The 12,281-nt window shown below is 38.1% G+C and overlaps 1 protein-coding gene across 1 annotated transcript in view; it reads right to left on the bottom strand.

Moving 5' to 3' along the window:
• slc29a3 (solute carrier family 29 member 3) overlaps nucleotides 1-12,281 on the bottom strand; it is an 88,828-nt gene that overhangs the window by 66,206 nt on the left and 10,341 nt on the right. The window contains exon 2 of the mRNA XM_051923905.1: nucleotides 958-1,113. The gene's annotated coding sequence lies outside the window, so the exon portion shown is untranslated. The remainder of the gene's footprint in view (nucleotides 1-957; nucleotides 1,114-12,281) is intronic.

Here is a 12,281-nt window from a genome sequence, read left to right as displayed (position 1 = left end):
TAATACGCTACCGTAACTGTTTGTTTGTCTGTCCAGGATTTTAAATCACCTGTAGCTCGCAAACCGTTTCACCTATTGACTTGAAATTTGGTACACATATACTACGTGACGTCTACTATCCGCTTTTGGGGTGATGATTTGTATTACACTTTTTATTTTTATTTTATTTTATTGTTGAATCAACGATTGGCACCGCGCAGCAGAGCGGCCGTGCGGTTGCGTATGGGTGCCGTTCTCATTCCCCACTTTGCTAATCATTCTTGAGACAGATTGAAGACTTGAGTGCCAGCTTAAGAGAAAAATGAAAGAAAACGTACTAAGTAATTGCAACACAAAAACTAACTTAAATCAGTTTTAACCCGAAAAGATGCCAACGAAAGAAGAGAAGCCGCGGGCCGCTAGGGTGGAGAAAAGAAGAGCTGCTCATGAAGCAGCAAGCGCATCAACCTCCGAGCAAATGAATGCTAAATGTACAGAGAAAGAGGATGTAAACTAGGAATGCTCAAGTCAAGTGTATTCACTGCACGTTATCGTACGCTGTTACTGGTATAATATAAAACAGCATTAAATGAGACTAACATACAGTATTTCAAGAGTCTTATTACGTTTAGTGGTAATTTATTGTTAATAACATTATTAATAAAATATTTTGACTGGTTTATAATGGATCCATATAAAGTATGACCAAGATATCTTAACAACGTTCTTATGAAGTGGGTTTTTTTGTCTTTTTTATAATTTCTCAGTAATGAAAACAATCTCACCATAAAGACCACCGCTATAAAGTAAAGTTATTCAAAAAGTACTTATTATAGTCAGCTCTTTAGCAAGAAGCTTAGTTATATCATAAAAAGGTTTAAATTACCTTTTTTCTCTTTTCCTAACTAGGAAGCTACAAACACGAAACAGTATGTTATCTTTACTTAGATATGCAATGGCAAGAAAATAATGCCTTACCTTTCTTTGCTCTCCTTGATTCAACAGTCTTCTTGGAGATGGTATACACTGCTTCACTAGCAGGTGATCACATGGCAAACAAGGACTCAGAAAGGAAATAGCCTGCTTCTGGGAGCTGCCATTTTCCAGTGGCAGGATAGTGTTGTAGTCTTCCAGCTAAAGAGGACAAAAACATTTAAAATCTAAAAGAATTCTATATGATCATTTATGTTAGGCATTACAAACAGTAAGTGCACCTTGACACATACCAGACAATAGCTTTCGGCCTCTGGACGTCCAATCCCAAATAAGAACAAGAGAAAAAAAAAACTGTTTAGTTAGTCTCCTAATAATATAATGTCAATGGTATTACACTGAACATTTACTAAAGTTATAGCATTTGAAAACTGCAATTTCTCTCAAAGATACTTAAAAACTATAGGCAAACATTGGGATACTATGATAAGATCAAAATGATCTAAGAAATTCCAGACTAGTTTGTGTTCCAAATAGAAATGTCTTAATGCAGTAGTTAAAGTGTGAGCATTTTTGTACCTAATTATTCTGGTTGGCAGTTTGCTTGTTATCCAGTACATACCGTGTTTGGATTCTCTCTTAGACCTATTTTTTTCCCCACTTCATGTACTGAGTTTTGTCCATTTCATACATGGACAATAGTACCTCTTAAATTTTAAGCATACATATATAGTTACTTTTTTATTTTAAAAACTGAAGCTAAAGAATGTAATTACAGAGTGCATTACACTTAATTCATTTTGGCTTTGCATAGCTCTCTTTACCAAGTGCAGGTTCACACAAAAATATAAAGACCTAATAATACTGTACTTGAGATATGACCAGATGACAATGAAGGAAAGAAAACCAAACGCTCCATTCAACATAATTTCTGGAGATAATAAAACACTGGTGGGTTTAGAGTTCCTTTTAGTCAACAGTTGTCAACAGTTAAAGTTAGACCAAGTCACACGACTGCATAAATGATACAAAACTGTTGGAAGACTAAACAGTTTTGCAATGAAATAGTGTAATTAAGGAGGTCTTAACGTATGCAAAGTGACTGAATTTTTTTTTATTATACAGTACTTTAAACAACAGTCTTCGATTATAAAAATCAATACAAATGAAACATTGCAAACATGAAAAATATTGAAAGAATAAAAGAATAAATCCTATTCCATCCCATCCAAACCACACTGTAAAATAGGTCCACACAGGATTAAATCCTTAATTCAAATGCAATCTGGGAAGAGAGGGACAGCACACACAGGATGCTCCAGAGCAATAATTAGGTAGAGCAGACATACAAGTTCAGAATTGAGATTAGAAATGAAATGCCGATCATAATAAAGTCGGCTCCTAACCAAGTGCTCAGATGCCGGCCACTTCTTTGTATTGGAAGCAGATGAACTGGTGATGTGTACCTCATACTCCTGAAAGTTCCAGGGAGATTGGTAAAGAAAGAGAAATTCCCAAAACTTAAAGACAGAGGAACAATGAATTTTAAATTTGCAGCAATTGTTTCCTATGAAAAAGCCTCGGCTGGTTAAAAATAAAGAGAAGAGCAGAAAGGTCCAAGAGAAGAAACACATGAAGAAGAAAGGAAATACTAACTGGGAAAATAGACAGACATATGGCGGACACTGTAACAATCCCAAAAACATGAAAAAATGTGACAGAATTATGTTGAGGAACAAAAATGGTAGAGATCATTTGGGACCAAGAGCACAGCACAGAGCTTGCAAAGGAAAAACTACAGGCAATGTATGAATTTGACATAAAAATGATGACAATTTGGATTTTTGGAGGATGCACAAATGTTATTGAGGATAGTTTCTGAAGCATTTTTTGGGGGATGGAAGAGAAATGGAGAGTATAACAAGATACCATTTGCCTTAAGGACTGATCAAAGAAAAATGGAAGATGGGGGGAAAAAAAAAGAGAACCTAGAAGTCAGTGATTGGTAGCTTGCAAGCCTGGAATCATCACAGATGTCACAAAGTGTCTTAACACCATTATCTGTCCAGGGGTTGTTACCAATATAGAAAAGAGCATTAAACCTGTAGAAGATAAGTATGTGTTTGGAGAGCACAGGAACCTAAAGGACTAAAATTATAGAAGTGCAACTGTACTTTCTATGAGACTAGGGGGCTCCGCCCCCTGCTCGCTTCGCTCGCCAACCCCTGGTGTTGGGAATGAGAAAGAGCGTGATGTATGAATGAGATATAGAATAGTGTGAAGGTGTAGATGATGCAAATAGAAAGCAAACAATAAAGTGTGTGGCACAGTGTAAAGGTTTATTGGAAAATTTCTTTGTACACGCCGTTTAAGTGTAAAAGGTAATTCCAGGTCAGAACTTGTAAGGTCAATGAAGATGGTTATTGTCGTGATCAGAGTCAAGTTTGTCAGAGCTTAGAAAGAGTTGTGTCTCTCCAGGAAGTAATGCAATGACTTGGGTATTTATGTTTTCCACATTAATATTTTTTGGACATAATATAGTGCGTTGTGTTAAAAAGGGCATTTGGTCTAATGAGATTGCTGTTCCAAATCTGTCTGTAACTAAGTCGGCGCAGATAAAGGCTTGAGGAATTGTAATAAAATCTGGGTGAAGTCTATCTGTATTGGTGAGTGTACCATCTCCCAGTTGTAATAACCAATTATTATGATCTGGATGTGGACATCGCATGTTTTGTACTAACTGTATCTTTTGAAAGCAATGCCAATTGTCTGCGTATTTTAAGGTGCACTGAACAATAGCTGAGCGCATGGAATGTGGAACAATAGCTAAGCACTGTCTAAAATCTCCTCGTAATAAAAGTACCTTTCCTCCAAAGGGAAGATTATTATTCATAAACTTTTGTAGAAGTTTATGAATGGTGTTGAGTAAGTGAGTGGATGCCATTGTACATTCATCAATAATTAACAGTTTTGCAAGACGGATGTCATGTGCAGTGCCACTGTTCATGTTCATAGTGGATATCGATTTGTAGGATCTAATGCAGTTCATAAAGATTTCACTTTCAGGTACATCGTTAGTTAGAAGCTTCTGTAGATATTCAGGATATGAATGTAAAGGAGGCAGTCTAATTTGACCGTTTTGATAACAACGTGTAAATTCATTACTTGTATTGCCAGTTGTTTCTTCAGGGAAGTTAAGTGAATGACAATGATTGCAAATGACATTCATTAATCCCAATGAATTTTCCTGAATAGTGGACTCATTATTGAACGCATTGTCAGCTAACTGGCTGTTATGGTGTATAAAATCTGTACATTTTGGTTTCCATTATATTTTGTTCGAGACAAGACAACAGATGAACGAAGACAGATCAAAGCAGGTTTTGTCACGCCTCACTTTCAAACAGCTGTTTTCCTACAGTGAAAGGAAGACATTCTGGGGCTCAATTATTTTACAACCCGGGAAAGGATGCTCTGCTGACACCCCAGGCTATTGATTACTTTATGGATGGACATCTGGGATTTATGGCCTGGGGAAGGGAAACAGGCAATATCAAAGAACTTTATTATCTGGGAAAGAGTTTGAGCAAAATTCATCAATCACATTGACAGCCAGCCAATCAGGTTCATGTGTTGTGTAACCAAGGCATGATATTTCATAATAAATATGCCTTGGTCTGGAAGAGGAGCAGAGGGAGAAGAAGGAGAAGAAGGAGGAAGAAGGAGAAAAGAAGGAGAAGAAGGAAGAAGAAGGAGCAGGAGGGAGGAGAAGAAGAAGAAGAGGAACAGACGAAGACGACATTGGTCGTCAGAAAGGCACCATGAACATCCATTGCTAAATCAAACGCCTCCCTGGGACATTCATCCTTGTCATTTCAACTTTTTCGTAAGCTTTTCCTAAAGACTATATATATTCAGACTTTCCTATCAGTACTTATTTTCTATTCTTTGTTCCAGTGGTATTATTATTATTCTCTTATTATTCTTGTAATAAATACCATGCTGCTTTTAACTTTCTATGCTTTATTTTAATGTCTAGAGTGATTGAATTAATAAGTTAGATTTCTTTGAGCACCTGGGGTAGCCAGATTTTTGCCATTATTTCTGTGCTGCGAGGTTTATAAGGCTGAGAGTGAGGCGCCACTCGATAGTTAAGGGACAGTATGAAAAGAAGGTATTCTTGGCTGATAAATGGCCTATAGTCAAGGATACTGAGTCTTTGTATGTTTTAATATTTTCTTGCAGACCAAAAGTAACATTTAGGTATGAGGTCTATTTAAAACATCATATGTTGTCCGTGCCGATAATAAGTAAGTCTCTTGAAGTGCTGAGTGACAGGCTGATGTGTGGTATAAAGTGCAAAGGGTTAATCAGCGTGTGTGTGTCATTCATAGGGCACTGTTGTGGTTAGGGTCTGTGTGTGTGTGTTTATTTTAAAGTGCAACAGTAGACCAACCCGATAACGAACCTGATGAGAACATTTACCCTTGAGAAAATAGGTAAAGGGTAAGTAGAGGGAAATACTACAATAATACACTGGCGCAATCGTTTAGCAGGTGTCTGTCGTTGATGTCCGTGACGTGTATGTTTTGGTTGTGCCGTTTGAGAGGCGCATCGTTGTATGTCCAGTATTTGGGACGTGTTGTTTTGGAGCTGTAATCGATTTGCCTGTGAGGTTTGAGAAGCCCGTTGTAGTTTACGGCGTGCATTGTTTGTATTGAGCCTTGCCCGTTTTTGTATGTCAGTCAGTTGAGCTTTCTCTTTTTGGAGCCTTGCCTGCTTGTTTTCCGGCATTTGAGATGCGCGGTGTAGACGTCTGCGTTTATTTATTTTGTCCCCTCGTTGCCGTTTCTGTATGTCTGAGACGGGAGGTGTTTCATTTTGAAGCCGTGCCTGTTTCGATGCAGTACTGTGAGACACGTGCTGCATGCGTCCACGTTCAGTGTGTCTGTCCATTTGGGTTCGTTTCTGTAACTGTGTTAGTTGAGCTTTGCGTTTTTGGAGCCGAGACATTTTTTCTTCCAGAGTTTCAGAAGCGCGTTGGAGCCGACGTGTATTTTTTTTTTTCATGCGGGTTCGTGTGTTTGGTCCCGTTACTCGAGCTGTATCGGTTTGTACCCGTGATCGTGAATTCATGAATTGTTTGTTCTTCAGCGTTAGAAATATGGATAAGTAATAAGGAGGATCGCACTCACTGTTAATATGGAGCCTTTTCTGCGGTTGAACGGTTAACAGTGCCTCATTGTAATGAGATCCACCTATGCTGCATAGTGTGAATTGTGTTTGGTCCCGTTATCCGAGCCGTATCGTTTTGTACCCGTGATCGTGAATTTATGACTTGTTTGTTCTTGAGCGTGATAAATATGGATAAGTAATAAGGAGGATCGCACCCACTGTTAATATGGAGCCTTTTCTGCGGTTGAACGGTTAATAGTGCCTTATTGTAATGAGATCCACCTATGCTGCATAGTGTGAACGTGTTGAGATGACGTATGTTTAATACGGACGGTTCATTTAGAAATGGGGCTGTGTGTGTAGTTTTGTGCATATTTGCGTTGTTGATTTGTTTCAGGGTGCACTGTTCCAATGCGATGCAATATTTGTCCACATATGCGAAAGCAGTATGGGCCATTGCCTTTTGGTGGCCTGATATTTACTCCGGTAGATGCAAAAGCAAATGAACTATTGTAGGATCTAATGCAGTTCATAAAGTTTTTACTTTCAGGCACATCGTTAGTTAGAAGCTTCTGTAGATATTCAGGATATGAATGTAAAGGAGGCAGTCTAATCTGACCCTTTTGACAACAACGTGTAAATTCATTACTTGTATTGCCAGTTGTTTCTTCAGGGAAGTTAAGTGAATGACAATGATTGCAAATGACATTCATTAATCCCAATGAATTTTCCTCAATAGTGGACTCATTATTGAACGCGTTGTCAGCTAAGTGGCGCAATCGTTTAGCAGGTGTCTGCGGACGGTTCCTTTAGAAATGGGGCTTTGGGTGTCACTTCTTATTGATGTTAGTGTTTGTGGGTCTGAATCGTCGTTGTTGTGAACGTTTCGTGTGCCATGTCCGTAGTCTGTACCGTTTCATCTCTAATGGGCTTGGTGTGGCGGTCACGGCTTCTTTTTTTGGTGTGGTAGGAGCTTGTTGAATCCTCCTCTTTGTGTGCGTCCCGTTTCGTGTGCAATGGGAATCGTGTGGCGCTGTGTGCTTTGCCGGCGTCTGGTGGGGGGGGGGGGGGGGGGTGTTGCTTGGGGGGGGTGGTGGGATTGGTGGGGCGCGAGCGTCTTCTTTCTTTTTGTATGCCAGGGGCTTGTTGAATCCTCCTCTTTGTGTGTGTCCCGTCCGTTGCTTGTGGGGGGGGGGGGGAATGGGGGGGGGTTGCGGGGTCTTATTTTTTGTGTGCCAGGGGCTTGTTGAATCGTCCTCTTTGTGTGTGTCCCGTCCATTGCTTGTGGGGGGGTGCTTGGAGGTGGGTGTGAGATTTGTGGAGCGCGAGCGGCTTCTTTTTTTTTGTGTGCTAGTTTCGTGTGCAATGGCTTTCGTGCGGCGCTGTGTGCGTCGCCTGCGTTTGACTCCTTTTTTCTGTGGTCGCGGCGCCTCATTTCTTTGACTCCTTTTTTCTGTGCTCACTCCTTTTTTCTGTGGTCGCGGCTTTTCTGTGGTTGCGGCCGCCTCTCGCGGTGCCTCATTTCTTGGGGCGCCTGTGCAGTACGTCTTTTTGCGGCTACGGCCCATGGCCGAATGTCCCTGCGTCCATCCGGTTTAGCATTCTCGGTTAGTAATGTGGATGTACCAAAGCTCAGAAGAACCAGACATAGACCAAATTAAGTTTAGTAGGAAACCAAGGCGGTGGACTAATGAGAGGCTTCTACCAATTCCACACTAGCCTTAGAGTAAATGCCCAGTGGCATATACTGCAATTTCAGGCAAAGAATATATAAATGATGTTTTGCCATTCCATAAAGAGGCAGAAAGAAGAGATAATTTAAAACAGAAAAAAAAAAATATGGAGAGAAGGGGAGCAGAGCACTAACAAAATTAAAGCAAGGGACTATGTTCATTTTAACAAAAGCCAAACGGGAACAAAATAATGCAGTAAAAAAGGCCTCAACAAAGGGAGTATCTTGACACTCTTAAGAATATAATTATAATGAGATGCTACAATGTCCTGCAACAAAAGAGAGGTTTCAAACCAAAGTATTTAAATGAACTTGTAAGGGGAATGTGCAGTGAAATACAGACTGACCACATACAGAATTTACAGGGGAGATACCAAATTTAGATCAGTTAATTTTTATAACCAGACAGAGACTCCAAACAGCTGGGCAAATTAAGGAGGTTAGGAAAATCAGAGGGAGCATTTCCAAGAAAGAGGCGAAGATATGTGGTGCAAGCAGTAATAGAGGTGACTGAATCAGCACTGTGAAGGCTGACAGCTAGGGGCTGAAGCGCAATATTAAAAAAGTGGGAGAGGGCAGGGTACAACCCTGTCCAATATCTATTTTTAGAACTGAAAGACTTGAGAGATGTTTGAGCTGGAGAGGATTTCGGCCATGGGGGAAATGACAGATTTTCAGTATATACCTACGATCAGAGAGACTAGCTATTTCATAAGACACATTATCAATACTGGCAGCAAGTGATTTAGAAAGAATAATGTATTCAATTCTTGAATAAAAATGGTGCCAGAGAGAAAGAAGCAAAAATATTTTAGCAGATGGATTCAACAAACTTAGAGAATCAACCTGATTCAAATCAGGGGCAAACTTGGAAATAAGCAGATCAGGTAAGGAACATGCTAGTAAGAGAGAAGGCATTTTGTCAAAAAAAGGCAGTTGTGTCCATACCCATAATTATACTGCAGGCTTTCAAATTTAAGATTTGGCTGGTTATAAAAAGAAGATAAGAAGGACAATCCATATGGAGTTAGTGGGAAATAGTTTCCAGCTACCTATCTCCATCAGAATCTATTAGCATAATCTGCCATATTGTGGCTTGCAAGTTGAACCATGAGTTATCTCATGCATAAAATGCTTTAAAGGAATGTTTTATCCTGCGGTGGGCTGGCGCCCTGCCCGGGGTTTGTTTCTTGCCTTGAGCCCTATGTTGGCTGGGATTGGCTCCAGCAGACCCCCATGACCCTGTAGTTAGAATATAAGGGTTGGATAATGGATGGAATGTTTTATCATCAAATCTGGCCACATCTTTGGCTAAAATACCAGATTCCTGTATGAATATGATGTTGACTCACTTATACCTCAAATAACAGATGACAACTGCCCCATGGTGTTTGCTCCAAATCCCCAAATTATGGATACATCAGTATTTTTAGGGCCAATATGAATCACAAATTTCATGTTATTACGACTGGGGGAAGGCATTTTGTCAAAAAAAGGCAGTTGTGTTCATACCCATAATTATACTGCAGGCTTTCAAAACAGAACTGATACCAGTTCTAATTTTTTCTTTATCTTTTTACTTTTTTCCCCTTAAACATTAAAATCCTGCACAACAGCAGTGGAGAAACCTTATGTTCCATATTAAAGTAGTATTTCTATAATTAAACTGCAGACCATAGGGGTTACTTTTTAATTTTGTATTAACACAATGAAATTCTGTACGCTCATTGTACAGTGACCATAAAAAAATACTAAAACAAAACCTATTTAAAATAAATATTTTAAATAATAAAATACGTGCACAAAATATTTTTAAATAAATATGGCTAAAAAAATAAAACGTTTATCATTATTACATGCCACAATTCTAAAAAAACACTCAAAAAGATGTTTCTGAAGAAGATAAAACGCTAATAAGCTTTACAAGGTTACATGTAGAATGCATTAAGAGACAAATCTGTCTAATAAACCTTTTGTTTACTAAGCAGTGAAGGCAAATTCTTTTTTATCTATTCTTTCTCCTAATTAAAAAATGTCAGCTGCTATACTAAACACCAGCTCACTCACTAGTCATACTCAGACAAGAAATGTTCATTTTAATTAAAGGACAAAACAAAAGACTCTCATTAAAGGAGATTCCCTTTTAAATTCTGACAAAGATGTACTCTTTTCTTCTACTCCAAGTACATCAAGCTGGACAACATATACGTCTGCCATTCCTCTTCATGTAGAAATATTACTCCTTTGATTCCCTTTTCTCAGTTTATTATTGCACTCTCTTTAATATAAAAGAACACACAGTATTCCGATTTTCACTCTCACCTAAAGTCTATTGGCTCTCTGTTGGCATGTGTGCTTCCTCAAGTACCATAATACTGTACTACTAGCCGACGCCCGCCGTAGCATACGGCGGTGTAAGAATAGGAACGGAAAACGGTGAGAAAGGAATTCAGAAATCAAGAAGAAATAAATACTTCTTGAAAGACGCAGTGTGCATGTAGAAACCAAAACGCTACATTAATGTGCATCTAGGTTGGTATCAGATTGATGATTCTTTCCTGGCATCAACATCTTCAAAAACACAACAATACATATTTAAATGCTATGTAAATTATGAGCTACACTGCCACCCATCTCCAAAGCATAGAATATTCTCTATGAACTGCCCAACACTGAAACAGAGAATTTAGAGCTGTGGGGCCTTCAGATAACAAAAGATGCCCCACAATAATCTCTCCACATATGCTTACATGTTATTTTCAGTATGCAATGACCTTACTCTTTGCAAAAGGAATCACACAAATGGAAATAAAAGTTTGCATGAACCTATTGCAGGTCAAGCTAACATTCATTCGATTCTTGCATTGTTTGAATATGCTGAAATCCTTGAACTATCAGATTATCATAATAAAATTGTATATTTAATGTATTAAGTTGACTTGTATGCAGATTGTATGGCACCTAACCTGGCAAACATAAAGAAAACTCTCAAATGGGCCAACAAGATTCTTTTGATAAGTAAAATGAAACAAGAAGTTAAAAAAACAAATGTAAAAAAATGTGTTAAAACTAGGACAACACTATGGTCAGTGTTTGAAACTTGAAATTCCTTTCTTTTATAACATTGCACATTGTGTGATAAAAGGGTAGCAGCCACAAACTGCTTCAAGTTTTCACAGATAGTGTCCATGTTTGTTCCAGTAGCATGCTCAGGCATGATCGCTGTTTTACCCAGATACTTCTTTACAGAACTGAAAATTTCAGAGCAGTATCTCGTTCATCCAGATGCCATTTTTGCATTCTAGATTCTGCCTTAACTGAAAATATTTAATTAGAATGGAACTCTCTTTCATTCAGTGTTATACATGCTTTCCAGGAAATCAATCCCAATATATACATTACATTTAAAATGAAGAAAACACTTCAGAAATGCAATGTGCAGATAAAAAATGTAAAATTATTTTTGTGCCTTCTAATGGTGCTGAAAAAGCTGTCACTGCATTAATTTTATTAAGAATAGATTACCATAATTTTCTGTACAATCTCTTTAGTGCTTGCTCTTATACAGTCAGAAGGCTTGTTATTTTTCTTTTATAGAACTCTTTTTCAAACTTTTCCTGAAAATAAACAATCAATACTGTTAGTGCCATATCACATAGCTTGAGTCCTTAAAGGCACAATCTTCCCCAAGTTCAAATTTTCACAGCTATTTTCATTCACAGAGAAATGTCTGTGGGTAACTGAAATACACAATCTGCAGTCTTCCAATTTAGCATTTCATTATTTTATGCTTTAAACTGAAGCATTTGCAATAAAAGTCAAAGGCGCAGAGCAGGGCACTGTGAAACAAATGGCATAAACTGTAAAAAAAAGATGACTGTGGGAAACTGTTCCTTTACAAGTACAATGCAAGTCTTAAAACAAAAAGAAAAAGTTGTATTTTTCTCTCTTACAGAAACACTCCCCTGGAATGCCTTACATGTGAGCATCACATGTGCTGTATACGTTTCTTCTTTAAAGTCTTGGTCGAGTCTTTTTATTAGCAGTTTTATCATATGCCCAGATTTTCTATTTTTTTTGTTTCATTTACATTAAGCAATGATTCAACTTGCATGAATGAATAAGACATTACAAATTAAAGTTGTTATTAATGTCACCCACAACCCAAAAAAATACCTCATTTCAATTTTTATAAAGGTGTTGACATTCATCCTATCACTAACACATCTTACAAAAAAAATCTATTTTTAAATCTGCAGTTTTCAAAGTCATGTTGGGGCAAATGTTCAGGGATGACTTATCATTTGAAGAACAGCAAATTTGCCAGAGTGAATGTGGTCATGATTCAATATGTAATGTTTGGGTTCATTTTTGAAAGCAGGCAGAATAAAATAAGATTGTTTATAGATCTTATACAGACATCTTAATACAGTACTAGTTAAAAACAGAATCACTACAACTG

This window comes from Erpetoichthys calabaricus, chromosome 2 (genome assembly GCF_900747795.2).
Source record: "Erpetoichthys calabaricus chromosome 2, fErpCal1.3, whole genome shotgun sequence".
NCBI classification, from domain to species: Eukaryota; Metazoa; Chordata; class Cladistia; order Polypteriformes; family Polypteridae; genus Erpetoichthys; species Erpetoichthys calabaricus.
Note: the sequence above shows the minus strand (reverse complement) of the source record. Positions and strands in the feature narration are given on the sequence as shown.